At 36.3% G+C, this 22,577-nt stretch overlaps 1 pseudogene; it reads right to left on the reverse strand.

Moving 5' to 3' along the window:
- Positions 1 to 4,496: 4,496 nt before the first annotated feature.
- LOC149183176 (LRR receptor-like serine/threonine-protein kinase SIK1) lies at positions 4,497 to 21,747 on the reverse strand (annotated as a pseudogene).
- Positions 21,748 to 22,577: the final 830 nt, after the last annotated feature.

The raw sequence follows: 22,577 nt of genomic DNA on the forward strand, positions 1-22,577 counted from the left end.
TTCATTTTGATTCCTGTGGCTGAAACCATAAGGGATATGTAAACAAACCATTTGCTTGAATGACTTAGTAGTTAATTAATTGATTTGAAAAAGGTAGGAGAAACAAGAGTATATGAACCAATGGCCCTTTTCATAGCTTAGATAGCCACATTACCTTTTTGAAAGTGTTTTAATGCAACATCAAAGCTCTCTTACAGCTGAAAAAAACTTATATCTTGTCTGTGTTACTGGTAGCCTGGTTCTATGAATCCAAGGTAATGAAGCTAACTAAGCTTAACCTATGTAATCAGCTAAGCTTATGTACTTTATATCTATACCTATTACAGTAAGTGTGTTTAGTCATTTACACCTGTTTAAGGCATAGATCTACCTTTATATGCACCACTTTCACAGGCAACAGTTTGGGCACACACTTGATTTTACCTCTTTGGGCTTATGTTTTATACCACAAGTTGAGGCCCATGTTAATGAAAATGTTGAGTCTGATCTTTCAACAGGTTGGTAAAACTTCTGCTTGCCTATAATAATGGTTAAACAATTTAATGGCATGTCTCCTTCACCCCCCGCTTAGATAGAAAGAATTTAAGTGGTTTTCAAGCAGTTGTTACAACAGGCAGCAAAGCTTAAACAAGCAGTATCTTCATAAGTCTTAAATGACACTATTTACTGGCTTCTTTCAAACTACAATTTCCTCATTGGAATTAGAACAACTTTCCATCAATTACCAACTCACTGTCTTCTGTAGGGTTCCGGCCCAACCATTGCTGTGAGTCTTATAGCTTTTTGGAAAAAGAAGAAAGTCTGCCATTCCTATAAAGTTTAACCCTCCATCTCACTGAAACTGATCCAATTTGAATTAGAACTTGTATTCTAGACAGTAATAATTTTGTTCAACCTTCTTTCCTTCATGTTTTCACTCCTGCTAATTTTGAAATATTGGTTTTAGTTGCTTTTTTCGTGTCAAAATTGAAATTAGCCAAGCCACTACACTATATGCAAGTACAGAGCCCAGTAGTGTAGCTGCATCAAGCTAAGAATCTGCAAATGTAATTGATATTTGTCTAATGTCTGACAGAAGCGATCGATCCATAATGACTTCTACCATCTTTTCGTTGATTGCTGTTCTTCCACTTTGTGGGTATCTTGTGGCAGATTGTTGTTGTTGCACTTTTTGGGTAAGTAGGGAGTGAAGCCCTCTACCACTGCTGTTTGAATTTCTGCAAATGTAATTCATATTTTTCTAATGTCTCACAGAAAAAAACGACCAGTAATGACTTCTACCATCTTCTGCCAGATTGTTGTTCTTGAACTTTGTGGGTATCTTCTGCTATATTGTTGTTTTTGCACTTTGTGGGTAAGTCTTCTGCCAGATTGTTTTTCTTGAACTTTGTGGGTATCTTCTGCTATATTGTTGTTTTTGCACTTTGTGGGTAAGTGGGGATTGAAGCCCTCTACAACTGCTGTTTGAATTTCTGCAATGTAATTCATATTTTTCTAATGTCTCACAGAAACGAAATGAACGACCGTAATGACTTCTACCATCTTCTGGCAGGTTGTTGTTCTTGCACTTTGTGGGTAAGTGGGGAGTGAAGGCCTCTACAACTGCTGTTTAAATTTTTGCACACGGTTCTCAATTTGTAATGGCCACAACATTCAGGTACTCCTGCTAATTTTGAAATATTGGTTTTAGTTGCTTTTTTGGTGTCAAAATTGAAATTAGCCAAGCCACTACACTATATGCAGGTACAGAGCCCAGTAGTGTAGCTGCATCAAGCTAAGAGTCAACAGGATAACCTGCTGGTAATTGGGAGTGAAACACTGTACAGCTGTTGTTTGAATATCTGCAAATGTAATTGATATTTGTCTATTGTCTCGCTTAAGCTTTCTATTATTGGTATGCAATTGTTTTTAGTTGTAAAAACACTTTTGAATTCACGGTGTTACGTGAACTGTTTCATCAATTTTACTGGAAAAAATGACATTGCTTTTGACTGCAAAAATTCCTTTCGATCCATTGGATTCAGAAAACGAGTCTGAATCCATGAGAAAATTAGTTGGAACAGTGCCAACTGTCGCTTAGAACTAATTTATATTTTCGTTAATCTAGATAGTTCAGTGATTTTAATTAAAATAATGAAATTGTTTTTTATTGCAAAAAAGGTTATTGGAGCCATTGACTTCTGGAAAGTACCCAGACTCCATGAGAAAGTTAGTTGGCGCACGTTTGCCTCGGTTTACCAGTCAAGAGGCGAGAGAACTGAAAGGCTCCTTCGACTTTCTTGGTTATAACTACTACTCAACATACTTCACAGTCAACAATCCGCATCCACCAAATCCTCCCCATACGGATTTCGTATTGGATTCTCAGGCTAATATATCATGTAATATTGCAGGCCATAGTTTTTATTTGTGTAGTTTTTATAATGAAACAGCTCAAGTTTATTTATAGGAGCTCGTGTGTGATCCCTATTTCATTGATTTGTTCTATAGTCTTACACTCTTTCTTGTTTACTATTTTGACATTTATCATTGCCTGTTGTCTGAGTTTTAGATGAAGTTGACGGAGTCTACATTGGATCAGTGGTGAGCCTATCTTCATAAAAGTTTATTGAATTATTTCAACGATCATAGAAATTCAATTCAATTCAATTTATTGTGTGATATGAGGATACCCTGATAAAAGAACATATTGATACTATGTTCATATGTTTGCAAGAAGGAGTCTCCACATACAGGTCTTATCCAGCGGGACTAAAGGACATAATAAACTATACAAAACACCGATATAGCAACACCCCTATATACGTTACCGAAACTGGTATTTGAGCCTTGACATTTATTGAAGAAGAAGAAATATTTCTATATGTTTTCTGAAAGATCTGAATTTGGAATGAAGGGATTATTAAGGGTATCTTGTGGCAGATTGTTGTTGTTGCACTTTTTGGGTAAGTAGGGAGTGAAGCCCTCTACTACTGCTGTTTGAATTTCTACAAATGTAACTCATATTTTTCTAATGTCTCACAGAAAAAAACGACCAGTAATGACTTCTACCATCTTCTGCCACATTGTTGTTCTTGAACTTTGTGGGTATCTTCTGCTAGATTGTTGTTCTTGCACTTTGTGGGTAAGTGGGGATTGAAGCCCTCTACAACTGCTATTTAAATTTTTGCACACGGTTCTCAATTTGTAATGGCCACAACATTCAGGTACTCCTGCTAATTTTGAAATATTGGTTTTAGTTGCTTTTTTGGTGTCAAAATTGAAATTAGCCAAGCCACTACACTATATGCAGGTACAGAGCCCAGTAGTGTAGCTGCATCAAGCTAAGAATCAACAGGATAACCTGCTGGTAATTCGGAGTGAAACACTGTACAACTGTTGTTTGAATATCGGCAAATGTAATTGATATTTGTCTATTGTCTCACAGAAGCGATCGATTCGTAATGACTTCTACCATCTTCTGGCTGATTGCTGTTCTTCCACTTTGTGGGTATCTTGTGGCAAATTGTTGTTGTTGCACTTTTTGGGTAAGTAGGGAGTGAAGCCCTCTACAACTGCTGTTTGAATTTCTACAAATGTAATCCATATTTTTCTAATGTCTCACAGAAAAAACGACCAGTAATGACTTCTACCATCTTCTGCCAGATTGTTGTTCTTGAACTTTGTGGGTATCTTCTGCTATATTGTTGTTTTTGCACTTTGTGGGTAAGTGGGGATTGAAGCCTTCTACAACTGATGTTCCAATTTCTGCAATGTAATTCATATTTTTCTAATGTCTCACAGAAACGAAATGAACGACCGTACTGACTTCTACCGTCTTCTGGCAGGTTGTTGTTCTTGCACTTTGTGGGTATCTTATGCCAGATTGTTATTCTTGCACTTTGTGGGTAAGTGGGGAGTGAAGGCCTCTACAACTGCTGTTTAAATTTTTGCACATGGTTCAGGTTGTTGTTCTTGCACTTTGTGGGTATCTTATGCCAGATTGTTGTTCTTGCACTTTGTGGGTAAGTGGGGAGTGAAGGCCTCTACAACTGCTGTTTAAATTTTTGCACACGGTTCTCAATTTGTAATGGCCACAACATTCAGGTACTCATGCTTTTATATATAGATATACCATCTTCTGGCAGATTTTTTGCTTGCACTTCGTTCTCTAACCTTTCCACTTTGTGTCAGCAATTATACAAGAAAATCATGACCCAACATTGCGTTTAGGCTTATGTTTCTGAGTCTAAAAGATACCCGTGAGCAGCCCATAGCTTCTTCGGTAAAAGCAGGTTGTTATGGGAATAGGTTTAATATCTACCCGTGGGCAGTAGGTAAAATAGTAGATGGTGAAACTTTGGTAACTCGTGAATAGCTTTATTCGATAACTGAGTCCATTTGGGAAGTAAGTAGGCTTGACCTTCTGTATACAAGCCAATGTGATAGCACATGTTAGTGCTCTTACTGATGCTTATGTGAAGCACATATCAATCTGTCTCTTAGCTTGCCACTGCTCAGAGAGCAGTTGCAAAAATACATGGGGCAGCTATGATTGTAGCTGCAAAGGTGACCTTCTGTATATTAGAAACCATGCTACCTGCATAAGTAAGTAGTCCAGTCATCTGCATTAGAGTCTTATACATGGAGGCACAATAAAATAGAATATATCTAGTATTACGTAGTGTGCTTTATAAGAAAGGGCTTTAGTTACACCTGTTGGCTTAACATGTCTTTCATACACTCATTACTTGTCCTCTTTAGCCAATTGTTTATTAGAATAGCTTGGACCCAATCTACCGCCAAGATTTCTTTTGAGATCTGCCCCTGATGTCAGATACATCACCTAATTTCACATTTACTTCTGCCGTCACATACATCATTTCATATGCCATTTGCCCCCATGTCAGATCGATCACTTAATTGCACCGATTACTCACTTAACATAAGCTTTTTGTTTTATGCCGATCATTAAATACTAGCCTGCTCCAATAAATGCTCCTCATATTGGATTATATCCCCTCCAATCTGATCTTCAAGTATTCCAGCTCCATTCCAAATCAATCCGTATATGTACTTACTTCTGCACATGTCAGGAATCTACCCCGCATTCAACTCTCGCGATCTAGCATGCCTTTCCTTATTTGGTTGTACAGTAAAATATTATCAAAAACCCAGTTCCATTCACACTTAAAACCAGCTTGCAAACACGTTGAACTCTTTTATAAATTGGCAAAAGCAATGCCTAATTTCTCGCTTACAAAACAAAACCACCTTCTGCATGTTTCTCTTAGCACTTGTTCTCATGGCTCTTCTGATTATTGACATCGTAAAAGTCGAAACACAAAGAAAAAAGAAACCAAGAAAACAATAACATCTCGAACGAAGAGCATATGAATCTACAACAAGTACTTGGCATGATTATGGAGTATATTTGAGTTACAGCTCACATATTTGTGGAGAGATAGTCAAAATTCTGAATCTCAGGCCTATTTTTGCATTATTTTACGCGTTGTCTTAATTCCCCGCTTCCTTCTCTGTTACAGGTCTACGACGGATGCTTCAAATATGCATTTGGATCTGCCATGGTGGTGCAACTCGCATTTTTTATGCTTCTATCGTCTCTGCTGGGATGCCGGTCTAATGTCCTAATTGTTAGCATTCGTGCTTGTCTTGTATTCTTCACATGTTACAGTCTGTCATAAGAAATGCTTATTTTCAAGGTTAAATGTAAGCTTCAAGGCAGTTTTCATGTTACTGGTGTCTTGAATTGATAATATGCTAGCATTAAGCATCGATTACGCTTTATGTAAACACAAATTCTTTGCCCCAATATAGTCATCAGTTCTCTGGTGTACCATTTATGCCTACCTACCTGAAGCATGGACTACAGGGGTACTTCTTAAATTTTCCATGGTCTCGTGCATTCCTTTCATCAGTGTGATCATGCAATAATGGGCATTTGGAGAAGTTGCAAGGTAGCTATTACTCCATTTTGGCTTTCATGCAATATTAAACAAATGTCAGAAATGAGGTTTTCAAATGTCATTAAATACCAGGCATCACACTCTTACGGTGTTAAGATTAGACTAAATTTGCTTCAAGCTCGACAGCTGGCTGGCTTCCATTCTTCTATTCCTGCTTAAGTGTGCATTCATTGTGGATTTCAAATTCATTCTTGTGCAATCTATCCTTTTAGTCTATGGTTTATACTTTACTGTATATATGTATGGCAACCAAGAAACAGAATGGCACTGAACTCTGAGAATGAGAGGCAACACAAACATTTCATCATGCATCCGAGAATCTGAACAGAGTACATTGTTCAGTCTGCCCATCAAACAAACAAACTCACGAAGAGCTTGAGCTTGAGGAGATAGAAGCCTTGGAAGTATGCCAACACACCTTGGCTTAGTTAGTCTCATCAAATCATCAAACCATAGAACCATCTTAGGATTAGTCCCTGCTTACCGCATCACACTCTTACGGTGTTAAGATTAGACTAAATTTGCTTCAAGCTCGACAGCTGGCTGGCTTCCATTCTTCTATTCCTGCTTAAGTGTGCATTGACTGTGGATTTCAAATTCATACTTGTGCAGTCTATCCTTTTAGTCTATGGTTTATACTTTACTGTATATATGTATGGCAACCCAGAAACAGAATGGCACTGAACTCTGAGAATGAGAGGCAACACAAACATTTCATCATGCATCCGAGAATCTGAACAGAGTACATTGTTCAGTCTGCCCATCAAACAAACAAACTCACGAAGAGCTTGAGCTTGAGGAGACAGAAGCCTTGGAAGTATGCCAACACACCTTGGCTTAGTTAGTCTCATCAAATCATCAAACCATAGAACCATCTTAGGATTAGTCCCTGCTTACCAGACTTCATGAGAACCTGAACCTTGAGCTTGAAGATTACATTAGCTTTGGAAGTATGCCCACACAACCATCTTAGGATTAGTCCCTGCTTACCAGACTTCATGGGAACCTGAACCTTGAGCTTGAAGATTACATTAGCACATTAATAGTCACAGCGCCAACAGCACCAACTCCAGCAGACGTTTAAGGCATGTGATGCAACTTCTCTTGGCTGTGCTGCATTTGGAAAAGACCTAAAGTTCAACTTGATGCAGGGACTTGCTGCCTCGCAGCTTCCCTTGTTGTTATTAAAAGAACAGTAAACTACTTTTTAACTTTTAGTATATATCTTTGCATGTTAAATCGTAAGCAGTTAACTTAGGTTTTATATTTATACAAAACAACACCAATCAATTAAATCAATTTTAAATCTTACCAAAAATGTGTGACATATATACAAATATGGAATCTAATTTTTAATGATACCTGGTCATCCAATTTTATGGATGATTTATAGAATATACCCTTATCAGATGTCTCATGTGTTCGTGTCAAAAGTCCATACCTTTGATATAGTTGTACCATGTTATTATCAGAGAAGAAAATTGAATACGAATGCTTGATCAGTTCATTTCTAAAGGCGACAATTCATACATGAATTGTGTTGGAGTTTCTATATTGAAATTTACTCTCATTATTTCTCATTTAAATTTGTTGATTATTGATTTGCACTGATGAATCATTGTCATGAGAATAAAGTTGTGATTATTATTTTGATATTTCTTTTTAATCATGATTTATATGTTAATTTGATCGCTGGTCTAAGTTTTGGTTTACAAATATGATTCAAATATCTTATTTTGACTTTCTTTGCTACCGTGTATTAATGAAATATTTTTTTAAACTTATTGTTTTAAATGTCTTTCTTCTTCTTATTATTCTAGATCATGAACACTCGATATTGCTCCATGTTACAACCAGAATAATACCAATTCATTTCAACACATTCACTTTCATATTGAGATTTTTTAAATATTGTTCAATTGACTCCATAAATCCCAAATATTAATTCTAAATATACATGACAACTAAATTATCTTTTTTTTTTTAATTGTTTCTTCAAGATTGCACACTCAGAAACATAGTGAGATTTACAAACTCATAATTTGAGTGTTTTTCATCTTCCTCTTCTTTTACCAAATCTTGACATTAAATTACATCTGGCTTATCCAATTGATATTCAACTTAGGTTACCATTCCATTGACTTAAATAAATAAAACATATTGGAAACGCACACAACTCTGGCATGTAACGTCTTTCACATAGACTCCAATCGCTAGACAGAGCCACTGCTATTCTCGTCCAGGTGGCACACAATCCACCACTTCACACACGGAGACCACGCTGGCTGCAACAAGCTTTTCTTCTCTAGTTTCGAGATGGAGTAGATCTCCTTTCGATGGCCTTCAATGACGAAGATTCACACGCTGGCAGACACACTCCACGCCAGATTCCTTCCGCGTGAATTTCACACCAATCTACTTCAACACACCATGACTTTAACACACTGTCCCAAATATCGTCAGCTATACATGATACATGGTTGCACCAGAAGCGACCCTCAAATACAATGCCTGGACAACTACATGCACGACGCAGTCAAACCCCAGTCAGAAACTCTCACCGGTTCCACACGCGCAGGGCTCACTCACAGCGGAAATATCTGCTGCTCACAAGGCATCTACCTTGAAAATTCAGGCTTCACGGTCCAACTAAAAACCCTAGCAGCCACACAAGCTCGCAATACAAATACAAATCCAAAACGGCTTCACCAATCTCCTATGTGAACATACGCGGGCCACAAATATATACTGAGTGCATGACTCGACTTCAAGAACACTGATGGTCGTTGCAACTCAACACAACAGAACACACACTGACAATGTTGTCTAAATCAGACTTTCCTTTGGGAAAACTCCAAGCAACCTTCACAACGCTTTAGACTTGGTTTAATTCAACCAATGATGCATGGGCATTCACATGTTGGAAATCAAGGAAGCACACCAATGCTCATTAGGTCAATTCCTTAAATGCTTCTTATATTTTGAACAGATCGCAACAACAATCTTCAACCAGCATGTTTGATCCACGCTGAGGTCGACGTCCTCAGGCACTACGCATTCGTTTTATTTTTGACGGACAAAATACAATGCTCTCACCACAATCCAGTTCACACCAGCTCAGCTTCTGGCGGGATGATAGTTCAGGAGGACAACAGTCCCATGCTCACTTCCACGTTGCTTAACAACGCTTCAAACTGTGCTCACAGTTCCTCACCGCTCGAACAAATTTCTGCTCGACACACATCTTTTAACACAGCGCACAATATTCAAGCCTCCATATAAAAATTCTAAGACACACAATGCCTCAATGAGCTCTCTAAAACTTAGCGCACAAGATTTTCTTACAGTGCTACAGGTTTACAAAGAGCGGATGCTCTCTTCCACAAGCACGCATAGTAACTCTCCCCCACACTCACAAGCAATGGCAGTCAAACCGCAGTGGGAAACTCTCCGTGGTTCCACATGCGTTGGGCTCACTGACATCTGCACGAACAATATTTAGTGCTCACAAGGCATCTACCATAAAATTCCAGGCTTAACGGCCATCTACAGGTATTGGTAGCTAGTCAATCAAAAATCTCAACACTCGTCTCTTCGGCGAACACTCAGCTCTTCACACCACCGAGCCCTCGCAACCCAGGTTTACTGGCTGGCCGGTTTCCTCAGGCGCACTTGGCAGCCACTCACTGTAACCCCACGTATACAGTCAACACACACTCACTTTCTAGTCAGCTCCACAGGTGGCTAACCGCTCAATCTGACATCGGACACTTCCTCTCCGAGTGAGAGCCACACGGTTAAACGTTTTCCGCCGCAGCAAGGTATCCACGCACATGTTGACAACAGCTCTCCATATGACATATCAGCTCTCCAAACTCGGTTCTCTGATCCTTATGACAGATCTGCAGATGGGATACCTCAGCTCTGAGCGCATAGCATGGTGGACATGGTGGATCTCTTGCAATAACATCGTGCCAGGCTCAGCTCCACGACAACCACATACGGCTTCTCCTTGCCAGCACATAGTTCAAGCAATCCACTATTTGGGTTTCACACTTAGAAAATCCAACACAAGCACAATTCCCAATCAATCGCATCAACTCATATCTCACACATTGATCTGTCTACAACAACCTTCACACAACAAACATGCCCTTAGAAAATCCAACACAAGCACAATTCCCAATCAATCGCATCAACTCATATCTCACACATTGATCTGTCTACAACAATCTTCACACAACAAACATGCCCTCAACAGTCGCACTGGTTCACACACAACATACACACCACGGACAGCAGACACAAAACAACCTCACCAATTTTCACACAACAATGCAGATCACATAGTTGAACGCTGAACATTGATCTTACCACTCAAATCTCAGCCCTCACTCACTCTCATATCAGGAAAAACTGAACAGAAAAAACTTGATCAGTTTATTTCCAAAGGCAACAATTTATACATAAATTGAGCCAGAATTTTTACAATGAAGTCTATTAATTATCATTATTTCTCACCTAAGCTTTATGACTATTGATTTTTATGGACTATCACTGACAACTCTGTTAGAAAATTTTACAGGGGTAGTGGAGAGGAGTTTCACTTAGAAATCAGTTGCTACAAGTCAAATCTCCACTTGAAAAACAAAAAAAAAAGGCTAAATAAAACAAAGAAAAAAACTCACGACAAAATAGAGTAAAACAATGTGGTTGCCGTAAATCTACTCATGAAAGTTTAAGGTCATGGCAACAAAACAAACTTTGGATTATATTATAAGGCACATTTAAATACATTTGTATGATAAACTGATGCTGCTTTCCAAGAAAAAACACAAAAAATCTTAGTGCGATTTACTCTTTACTACAAACTTGTTTTCATGCGCCCACCACAAATTGCTCCATGATTTTCTCTTCACTACCTCAGAGAGCTTCACCCTCTTTCTTGCTCAACCCTGAAAATGACTTTTACATTCATATTTATCCAAACATACATTTTTGAAATTAATACATGATAGTGTTAAGTGTGAAGCCAAATTCTTGAATCACATGTAGGATTCTAGATCCTTCTACACCGCCATTAGTTTCTAGATCTCAATCTAAATCACATGCAGGATTCTAAATCTTTCTACACCACCATTAATTTCTAGATCACCATCTAAATCACATGCAGGATTCTAGATCCTTCTTCAGTGTCTATAAATTTGTAATTGCTCTGGCCCAGGAATGCAAGCCAAGGTCTAGGCCTATAACATAATATAAAGTGATTTCTGTTCTCCAGTAATTGTTTTATCTATTCCACTATTTCTGATTGAGTAGTATTGTTGTTTCTCCATTTGTCTGTCTCTGAAATTATTCTTTTCTATTGCCGTCTAAGTCTCTCAGTATAAATCTGCTGTGTGTGATGTATGCTCTGAACTATCAACTGGTATCAAAGCCAAAGGTCTCGAGTTCGAAACACAGCTGGCTCGCGTTGGGGAGGGAGATTGTTGGGAATTGGATAATCCAACGCTCCCCGTTAATGGCAATGTAGAAGGATAATTCAATGCTCCTCGTGTGTTTCGTGGCATGTGCTTAATACTAGCGATGTGTTTGTTTACTAATACCTACGAGTTTTGGTGTAGCGGCAATCATGACTCCAACAGATAGAGAAAATCATAAAGACATTGGATGGGCGAATGTTAATAATTATGTTGCAGAGTACATATTTCACTGGCGGAGTAAATATTTGACATATTTAACTACCAAACCTACATTAAATTCACATTCATTCTTAAATGCTTGATGTGTGTTGCGAAATGGTCTGATGTGTTTTGCAATGGAGAACTCATACTCCTGCTTAGACCTTATGTTCTTCAGTATGCAAACACATCCACAACCTGCAAAATTCATCTAAAAAGTATGGTTGTTATTAGTGTGTTTAACGCAATGGTTGGAATTAATTTTCCAACACCCCCCCTTAATCACAACTGTCGCCATTGAAAATTCCCAAACAATTTCGGAGATAATTTTTTTTTTCATGTGCCAATGGCTTTGTGAAAATATCAGCAAACTATCCATGTGACCCTCTTGGTCATGGTGAAGATCCCTCAACATCCTTCTCATCCAAACTTCATGACACATTGCTACTGTTGCGGCGACATACTCATCTTCTACTGTTGACAATGACACTATTGGTTGCTTCTTGGAGGTCCATGAAATTGCTCCAGAACCCAAATGAAAAACATTTCCTGACGTGTTTTTCTGTCATCAACACTTCCTGCCCAATCACTGCTAGTGTAACCAACCAGCCTGAAATCATCTATTGCGGCATACAAAATACCATACTGTTTTGACCCATTGACATATCTTAGAATCATTTTCATTTTCTGCCAATGTGTTTCCTTGGGTGTGTCCATGAACCTCGACACCAAACTCACTGCATACATTATATCCAGCCTAGTGGTGGTCAAATACATCAAACTACCTATCATGCTTTTGTATAATGTCAAATTGACATTGCTGCTGCAATATTCTTTGCTCAAATTCAACCCCATGATAGTTGGAGGTGATGCGGGCTTGTTGTTCTTCATTTTAAACCTCTCCAAAATGTCTTCCACATACATTTCTTGAGAAATAAAAATACCATTTTCTATTTGTTTCACTTTATGCCCAAAAAATATATTAACCACCCTAAGTCAGTGATTTCAAATTCACTTTTCATGACTTCTTTGAAATCAACAATGAGGAAATCATCATTGCCTGTAAAAATTAAATCATCTACATATAAGACAACAATAAGAATCTTACCATCACTCTCTTTGATGTAGAGACTAGGCTCACTGTTAGATTTGTCGAAACCATTGTCCAACAAGTAAGCATCTATCCTGCTATACTATGCACATGGTTCTTGCTTTAGCCAATAAATATCTTTCCTCAACCTATACACTTGTCTTATTGACCATCTATCTCATAACCAGGTGGTTCCACTCAAGAACGTTGCTTTTATGTCCATTTCATACACTTTCCATTTATGTTGCGTGGCAATCACCATAACTATATGCACCCTCTCCATCCTCATGATTGGCACAAATGTCTCTGCATAATCTCTTACATGCTACTGCTTGTATCCTTTTACAACTAGCCTTGCTTTATGCCTTTCAATCTTCCCCTCAACATTTCTCTTGGTCTTATAGACCCACTTCACTCCAATGACCTCTTTTCCATGCAGAAGGTCCACTAACTCCCATGTGTCATTCATTTCTATTGTTTCTATTTCTTCCTCCATTGCCATAACCCATTTTTCTTCTTTGACTACATCTTCAAAATGGATTGGGTCATCTACATGACAAAATAATGCAAATAAGGAATTTATACTAGCACTACTATCAACTTCATCTTGCTCAAAATCTCATTTAAATTTCTGAATTTTTGTCTTCGTGTGCTTGCTAAAGATGGGCTTGACATGTCACTTGGTGTTTCTCTTTGTGGCATGCTTGGAGAAGAACTTTCTTGACTGCGTGATGTTGTCCTATTATTTGTTGACGGTGTTACTTGCTGCCTACTTTGTTATGCTTGAATAGGAGTAGAGGGAGTCACTGTTGAGGAATTAATTGTTGTTGTCAATTTCTCTTTGTCCTCACCTAGTATACATGCTTTAACATTGATTGTCTTCTGTAAACTTTCATCCCATGCTTCCTCTTCTATGAACTGCACATCTCTGTTGATTATTACCTTCTTGGTTGATGGATTGTAGAGCTTGTATTCCTTGGATTCATCACTGTCTCCAACAAACATGCATTTCTCCCCCTTGTTGTCCAACTTCTTCCTCAACAAATCTGGGACATGTGCATAAGCCAGACATCCAAAGACTCTCATGTGAGTGACACTATGCTTTCTTCCACTCCATGCCTCTTTAGGAACCACATCCCTGACAGTTTTGGTTGTACAATTAATGATATACGTTGCACAAGCAATAACTTTAGCACAATAATCATTTGGTAAATGCTTTGCCTTCAACATACTCCTTGCAATTTCCATAATGATCCTATTCTTCCTTTCCCCGACACCATTTTGCTGAGGTGTATACCTTGTTCTAAATTTCTTGTGAATTCCATGCTCCCTAAAAATCGAAGCAACTCATTTGTGATGTATTCGCCACCTCTGTCAATCCTCAAGAATTTGATGTAGTGTCCACATTGCTTTTCAACAAGAGTCTTGTAATGGCAAAAGCACTCAAACACTTCACTTTTCTGTTTTAGGAGATAGATCCATGTCTTCCTTGTGTAGTAATCTATGAAGGTCAGTAAATAGTAGCTGCCACCAATTGATGGTGTCTGCATTGGTCCACATAAATCTGAATGGACAATCTCCAAAGGTGCCTTTGCCCTTACTGACTTTCCTACTGGAAATGTCTCTCTATGTTTCTTGCCCAAGATACATCCTTCACATAGGCTGTCTGGTTTTTCTATGAGTGGAAATCCATTCACCATGCATTTCCTATGCAGCAAATTCAAACCTCCAAATTTGAGATGTCCAAATCTTAAATTCCATAACCAATTTTCATCTTTGACCTTTGCTTGGTAGTTCACTTGTGTAACAACTGCAACTTTTCTTTCATCCTCTTGTGAGTTCATTAATAGTTGTGCTTGTGCAGCTTCTTCCTTCAAATATGTTCTTACTTTTAAGGGAAACATTCTTTTGTTTGTCATTTGAACTTTTGCAATCAGATACCTGTTTGGAGGCTTATCCAAAATTGTGCACTCATCATTTTTTAAGAAGGCATTCTAGCCCTTTTGCATGAGCTATCTAAGGCTTATGAGGTTGTGCTTCAAACCAGTGACAAAGTGAAAATCTAAAATGTACTTCTTCTGCCCCTTCTTTGTTAGAATATTAATTCTTCCTTTTTCCATGACATAGACTTTGTTATCAGTCCCTAATGTCACTTCAGATTTCACACTTTCATCTAGATTGGAAAACATTTCTAGGTTTCCTGACATGTGGTTGCTGCACATTGAATCTAGATACCATACATCGATTTGTTTTTCTTGTGCTACATTACAAGCTAAAAACATGTTATCATGGTTTTGATTTTTCCTTTGTGAAATTTACACTTGGTTTGTTACTAATGTCATATTGCTTCTTTCTACATTCATTTGCATAATGACCATACTTCTTACAATAATGACATTGGACTTGAGATTTATCATACCTTTGACCTTGTACTTGATTTTGGTTTGGGCCTTGACTTGGATTTTGATTGTTGCCCCTTCCACTTGAGCTTGAAGGGTTGCTTCTTCCACCTCTGTGTGGGCTTCTTCCTCTTCCTCTAACATATGATCTTCCTCTGCCTCTACCTTGACCAAATGAAACTTGTGTCTTGAAGGCATGCTCCAATGAGGAGCTTGTTGCTCTATTCAGTCTATGTTCATGATAATCAATGATGCATGAAGCTCATCCACTGAGAACTGTGAGAGATCCTTTGTCTCTTCTATGGCCACAACAATGGCATCAAACCTTGTTGGAAGACTTCTCAAAACTTTCTCAACTATTCTCCTTTCCTCAAGTGTCTCACCATGAGACCTAATTTGAGTAACCAGTCCAATTACATGTGTAAAAAATGAGTCTACATTCTCAGACTCTTTCATACAAAGTGTCTCAAAGTCTCTCCTTAGCATTTGTAGCTTTGTTGTCTTCACTTTTTCCATGCCTTGGTAGGTTGTTTGGAGGGTGTCCCATGCTTGCTTGGACTTCATTGCTACTACAACCCTTGGGAAAATACTTTCATGAACTACTTGAAAAATGTAGAAGAGGGATTTTGCATCCTTCTTCTTGTTGTCCCTTAAGAAATTCATTTTTTCTTGAGACACGACATTGTATGTTGCTGCATCTATTGGTTCTTGAAAACCATTCTCCACCAAATCCCAAATGTCTTGAGAAAAAAACAGGGCCTTCATTGTAGTAGCCCAATAATCATATTTTTTCCCATTGAATTGAGGTATCTAAGGATTACTCAAGCTTGTGCTTGATGTTTCCATTTCTGAGTGTAAAAAAACTTTCTACATGTTGGTAAATACACTTCAAAATAAATTTTCCCTCAAAACAAATTTTTGGCTCCTAGTAAAAACACTTGTTTTTACACTAACAGAGTTTAACCCACTCTGATAACATGTTAGAAAAATTTATAGGGCATAGGAGAGTAGTTTCACTCAGAAATCAATTGAAACAAGTCAAATATCTAGTTGCAAAGAGAAAATTGCAATTGGAGAGAGGCTAAATAAAACACGGAAGAAAAAGTTCACTGCAAAACAAAGTAAAACAATGTGGTTGTGGTAAATCTACTCATGAAGGTTTAAGGCCATATCACAACAAACCAAACTTTGGATTATATTATAAAGCATATGTAAATACATTCACATGATAAATTGGAGGTTGCTGCTCTAAGTAAAAACACAAAAAATCTTACTACGACGCTTCACTGGGGTTGCGAAGTAATTGTCTTAAAAACTTGTTTTCACGTGCCCACCACGAATTGCTCCATGATTTTCTCTTTCAAAGACATAGGATGGGTGAATGTTAATATCTATGTTGCGAAGTACATATTTCACTAGCAGAGTAAATATTTGAAATACTTAACTACCAACCCTACATTAAATTCACATTCATTATTAAATGCTTGATGTGTGTTGTAGAATGGTCTGAACTCGTACTCCTAGTCAGACCTTCTGTCCTTCAACCTGCAAACAACTTACTGTGATTTAAGCTTCACTGGGGTTGCGGAGTAACTATCTATAAAAATTGTTTTCACACACCCACCACAAATTGCTCCATGATTTTCTCTTCACTACCTCACATACTTTCACCCTCTCTCTCTCAACCTTGCAAATGACTTTTACATTCATATTTATCCAAACATACAATTTTGACATTAATACATGATAGAGAAAATCATTAAGACATAGGATGGGTGAATGTTAATATCTATGTTGTGGAGTACATATTTCACTGGTACTTAACTATCAACCCTACATTAAATTCACATTCATTCTTAAATGTTTGATGTGTGTTGCAGAATGGGGTTGCGGAGTAACTGTCTCTAAAACTCGTTTTCACCCACCCACCACAAATTGCTCCATGATTTTCTCTTCACTACCTCATATACTTTCACTTTTTCTCTCTCTCAACCTTTCAAATGACTTTTACATTCATATTTATCCAAACACACATTTTTCACATTAATACATGATAGAGAAAATCATTAAGGCATAGGATGGGCGAATGTTAATATCTATGTTGGGGTACATATTTTTACTAGCAGAGTAAATATTTGACATACTTAACTACCAACCCTACATTAAATTCACATTCATTCTTAAATGCTTGATGTGTGTTGCAGAATGGTCTGATGTGTTGCAAAATGGAGAACTCATACTCCTGGTCAGACCTTCTGTCCTTCAACCTGCAAACAGATCCACAACCTACAAAATTCATCTAACAAGTATGGTTGTTGTCAGTGTGTTTAATGTCGTGGTTGGGATTAATTTTCTAACAGCTCTTCTCATCGAAATAGAGTCATGATTATTATTATTATTTTGATACCTATCCCACTATAGTCAACCAATTCTTCATGTTTCAGACATAGACTTGTAATGAATGGTATACCATTACTCATAATATAATATAAATAAACTATCTTCATATATCATTGATTTTTTTTTACAGGAATAAGTAATATTCTTATATGGTTGTATTTTTTAATTAGGAATTAGTTTATGAGTTTGATTTATAAATTCTACAAAATTTTAATATTTTATATTATTTTTCAGGACGTTGAATTCATTTATATATTCAAACGATAAAAATAAAAATAAATGATTTAATAAGAAATTATATTACTAATTTTTTATTAGAATTTTCAACTCTATATAATTCTAATGTTGCAATTTTTTTTTTTAAATTTGAAATGTATTTCTTCATTAAAAAATAAATTTCAAAATAGTAAAAAAATGCAATTTAATTAAAAATTGTTTCACTGCATTTCTATCAATATCTATTAAATGTAGAATAATTAAAGAAAGTACGTAACAATGCTAATGATGGCGATGAGTCAACCTGCATTCATGGATAGCAGCCAATGATGGTCATCCTCACGACTTAGTTATTATAGGTTTTCCCATCTTTCATGTATCTAACATTCATCCCCAAATTTAGAATAATTAAACAAAGTATGTAACAAGAATGAGAGTGATGAGTTAGCGTACATTAGTGTATAGCAACCAGTGATATTGCTTTGAGAACTTAGTTATGATATGTTTTCCCTCTTTCGTCAATACTACTTATACACAGGGGGTTTTAAGACAATACTTGAGACACTTTTTACGTAAATTGTCTTAAGTTGAGACAAAAAGAAACTTGTGTGTTGTCTTTAAGGGAGTGTCTCAAATTATTTTCATAAAAAATTATCTCTATAAAGACAATATATAACACACACATTATTTTCTCTTAGGAGACAATTTCATTTTTGTCTCTTAAGAAACAATAGTTGGAATTAAATACATATTGTCTTTATAGAGACATTATGTCTTTAATCCTAGCTATTTTCTCGCTAGAGACAATTAAAAATATATTTAAAGACAATACAACATTACTTTTATCTCTTTAGAGAATATAAGACAATGAATCTAAAAAACTCTTTCACCATTAAAATAAATCAATATAAAAATATATATAATTAAACATAAACTACAATATCATTAATTAATTCGTAATAAGGCATAGTAAAATCGAACCACCAACCTCTTGTAGGTGCTCTTCCATTGAGCTAGCACCCTTTAAAGATTTATGTGAGCACTTATGGTACTTAATTTTCACCTAACCTTAACCCCATGGAAGGTTCTCAGCACAGGGAGAAAACACTACAATTATTCCATGACCCAAAGTACATGTTCGCCTCCATTAATTGCACAAAAGTACGTACTAATTGCTACAATGAACACATCAGCCTTGAATGAGTAACAAGTTTTGCACCTAGCATTAAGACCACAAGTATCTTTAATTATTCCAGAATAAGTTTGGCACATTATTGTACTCTGTGCCATGAATGTTTTACAAAATCCCTTTCTTGGTATTATTATTCGTAATGTCTGTAAAACCGAGTATCGATTCATCATATAATTAAGTGCTTTTCATAAACAAGTGGCATTTTCCTCAACAAATCATTAGCCATATGTTTGAAAACAAAGATAAAAGAGAATTTCCATCATATCAGGTGGATAACTTATTCATTTTTCATAGGACAACGCTTATTTGGTTTAAGAAATAACATGTGCCATCCTGTCATTTATTTTCGGTGTCAATCCATCCACCCCATTCCTCACACACAAATATTTGAAGAAGAGTACCTAAGCACACACATGATACACATTATTTCCATATTTAAATTTCACCTAGTAGACAATTCACCTCAAAATTTGAAAAAAACAAAAATCGAGAGGATTTTCCATTCTATTTTGTTGGAGATTTGATATAACAATGAAGAATATGTGTAGATTTTGTCCTAAATATTATGTGTAGACCCATGTAGATAGAATAGTAGTATAATGACCATCAAGATCTGACTTGAGAACATGGTTTTTCCTATGGATATTATTTCTACCCCAAAGCTTGGAAGGGGAAAAATCATCAAACAAGAAAGACAAAAACGATACTCACTTCTTGCAATAAAATCTACTTTCAAGGATTAGTATTTAATAATGAACATACAATATTATTCATGTACACATATATCCACCATTAACAGTTGTAAGTGTATATATTTTTTTCGTGCTATGAAGGAAAGAGGACTTCATTCTAAACCGTATTAGGCCTTTGTATCTGAGGGAAGGGAAGACAAGAGTTGCTCAGTATTGTCTTTTAACATGATCTGTATCTTCTTTCAACAATGTTTCCCACCCTAAAGCAACAATATTTACGTTCATGTTTGGGTACTACACAATATCCTATTGGATGTCATATATAGGTTGTTAAAATTAAATTAGGAAACCACACAGAAAAAATGTTACAAGGATTATAATTGGCCTCTCTGCAAAACCATGCACAAAGAATTTGCTTATAATAATGGGTGCTTTCGTTTGACCTAGCTACCAAGCTATGACTTTTCTAGCAGACTCAGTTCCATAAAAAAATTGCAAAATCTAAGCTTTGGGTGTAGGAGGATAACTTTATTTTCCACTGGCATCAATATGGCATAATGGACTATTGGATACACTTTTGATTGTGAGCTCCATCTGAGGCTTTTTCAAGCATTCATAATAGTCAAATAGTGTTCTATGAGATAACCTTGCGAAATATCATAAATAAATGTCCATCAAAAGTGTTTCTCATGCTTCTTATCACATCTTTGTGATTTCCTTCCACATACTCATCCAAATATTTCCTGTAGTTATTGATGGGGGGTGGATGGTTTACTTGGATGCTTGGAGGTTGTTTAGAAGTTGGTACTATTGACTTCAAAACTATGGTAACCTCATGCATTTTGGGGTGATCAAAATTCCGTCTCATTTTGCAAAGCAAAGTAAGATGGAAGATCTTTCTTAAAATTCCAAGATATGTGTAGGTTGTTGCTACTTCTCCATCTACAGTTTCCATTACTGTATCGTTTTTTACTTTTGATAGAATCTGCATTCAAATGCCAATGTAAAATAAACCAAGGTTATTACTTTATTTTCTTCATCCATGCAACATCCCATGACCAAAAAGCTTCACAATTGACAAAAAGGTGATCCCATTTAAAGGAAATTCAATCATTATCACCTTACCAACTAAAGAAAATTAGTGTCCTTGTCCACAATTTTCCTCCCTATGAGCAGCTCTAAAAGAACAATGTCGTGGATGTACACATCATATTTATCGTTAATCATAGATGTCCTTAGATATTCAGGGTCAATATAACTAATTGTACCCATAGAATAGGTAGAGGTGTGGGTTTTTCATAAGAAATACACTTGGCAATGCCAAAGTTTGAAAATGTGCTTTAAACTATTATTTAATACATTGGTGGAAGTTTTTACATCTCTATAAATAATACATGGGTTACAATCATGCTGGAGATATGATAGATGTTGTGCAGCTCCCAAATAAATCCTGAGACATGTGTTCTAGTCTATCTTAATCTTCTTTGAAGTTCCTACATACAAGATGCATTGCTTGTATTCTCCAAATAAGCCATTAGAAAACGTTCACTATATATGAAAGGTTGATTAGAATCTTTTGTTAAATCCTATATGACTATTATACATATAAATTTCTAGATAGGTTTTTCTATCCATTACACTCACCATGTAAGATGTTCCATATACGTCCATTCACCATGTAGTCATAGAACAAAAAATTTCCATGTGGAGAAAGAGAATAACTATGCAAACTCACAAGATTCAATGCTTGATGCTTCCAACAGTCTCAAACTATGTTTCAAATTGGTGCAAACTTTGTGGATAGAACGTGTGTAGTATTTAATAGCAATTGGCTTCCAATTCTTGAGAACACATTTATAAACTGTGCATGTAGCACAATAACTGATTACATATTTATCATTCAAATTTATGTGATTTGAATTGTGTCATCATACATGTGGAGGGCCATGTCCATGTGCAATCTTATTAGCCTTAGAGAACCCAGTCAGGACATCAAAGATTTTTTTAAACAAGGTACACATGTTGACATTAATATAATTCTTAAGTCCATGATATAATCCAAAGAAATAATACCTTGACCCATTTTGTTTGCTGACCCTTTGGTAAATCATTTAGGCTTATTTGAATGGTAGAGAGCTATAATGATCAAACATACTAATAAAGCTAAACCCAACAAGATGAAAACAATAGGTGGTGTTGAGACTCAAGCTGTCCAATTTCAAAATCAGCTTAATACTCTTAAAATATAATTTCATAGAAAGTTTTATCACAAAACAAAACTCATCTATGGAATCTAAAATTTAGTTATTGTTTCACCTTTTGATTGTCTGGAGTATATCCCACAAAGTGATCCAATCCAATTGCCACAGAGACCTGGATTTTCTGAAATGTTATTGCAATAATCAATCATGTCAAATGAAATACACAAATCCCACTAATTATCAGAAAGAATACCAAATTTAATCGATAAAAAAATTGTTTACATTATATCTACACCTTTCTGAGGTAAATCTTATGATAGGAATATTACCAGAAAAATTGTTGTAGGAGAGATTTATGTGAAATGGTTGAAATCATTTCTAGTATAAATTAGTACACATACTAGAAATATGAATATTATTTCCTTTGTAATTTCACAACAAAATGAGCTTAGAATAGGTGATGGGATTCAGATGAATTATTACAGTATAGTAAGGCTAAAAAAAATGGATAACTGGTATGACACCTCCCCTGATAAATTGTTGTTATTCAATATCTTGTACACGATCCAATTCAAGAGTTATTTTCAGAATAACTATGAACCTATTAAATAAATTGAATTTTATAATTAATTCCAAGGAAATTACAATGAGACCCAATTTTGTAGTTATTTAAGTTCTTGAGGAATGAAACCTGATAATTGTTTAGTAGAAAGGCCTTTACATTGAAGAGATATCACACC

Source organism: Pinus tabuliformis, chromosome 3_2 (genome assembly GCF_031772625.1).
Source record: "Pinus tabuliformis cultivar Carrire ecotype Pingquan chromosome 3_2, CPIR1, whole genome shotgun sequence".
Lineage (NCBI taxonomy): Eukaryota > Viridiplantae > Streptophyta > Pinopsida > Pinales > Pinaceae > Pinus > Pinus tabuliformis.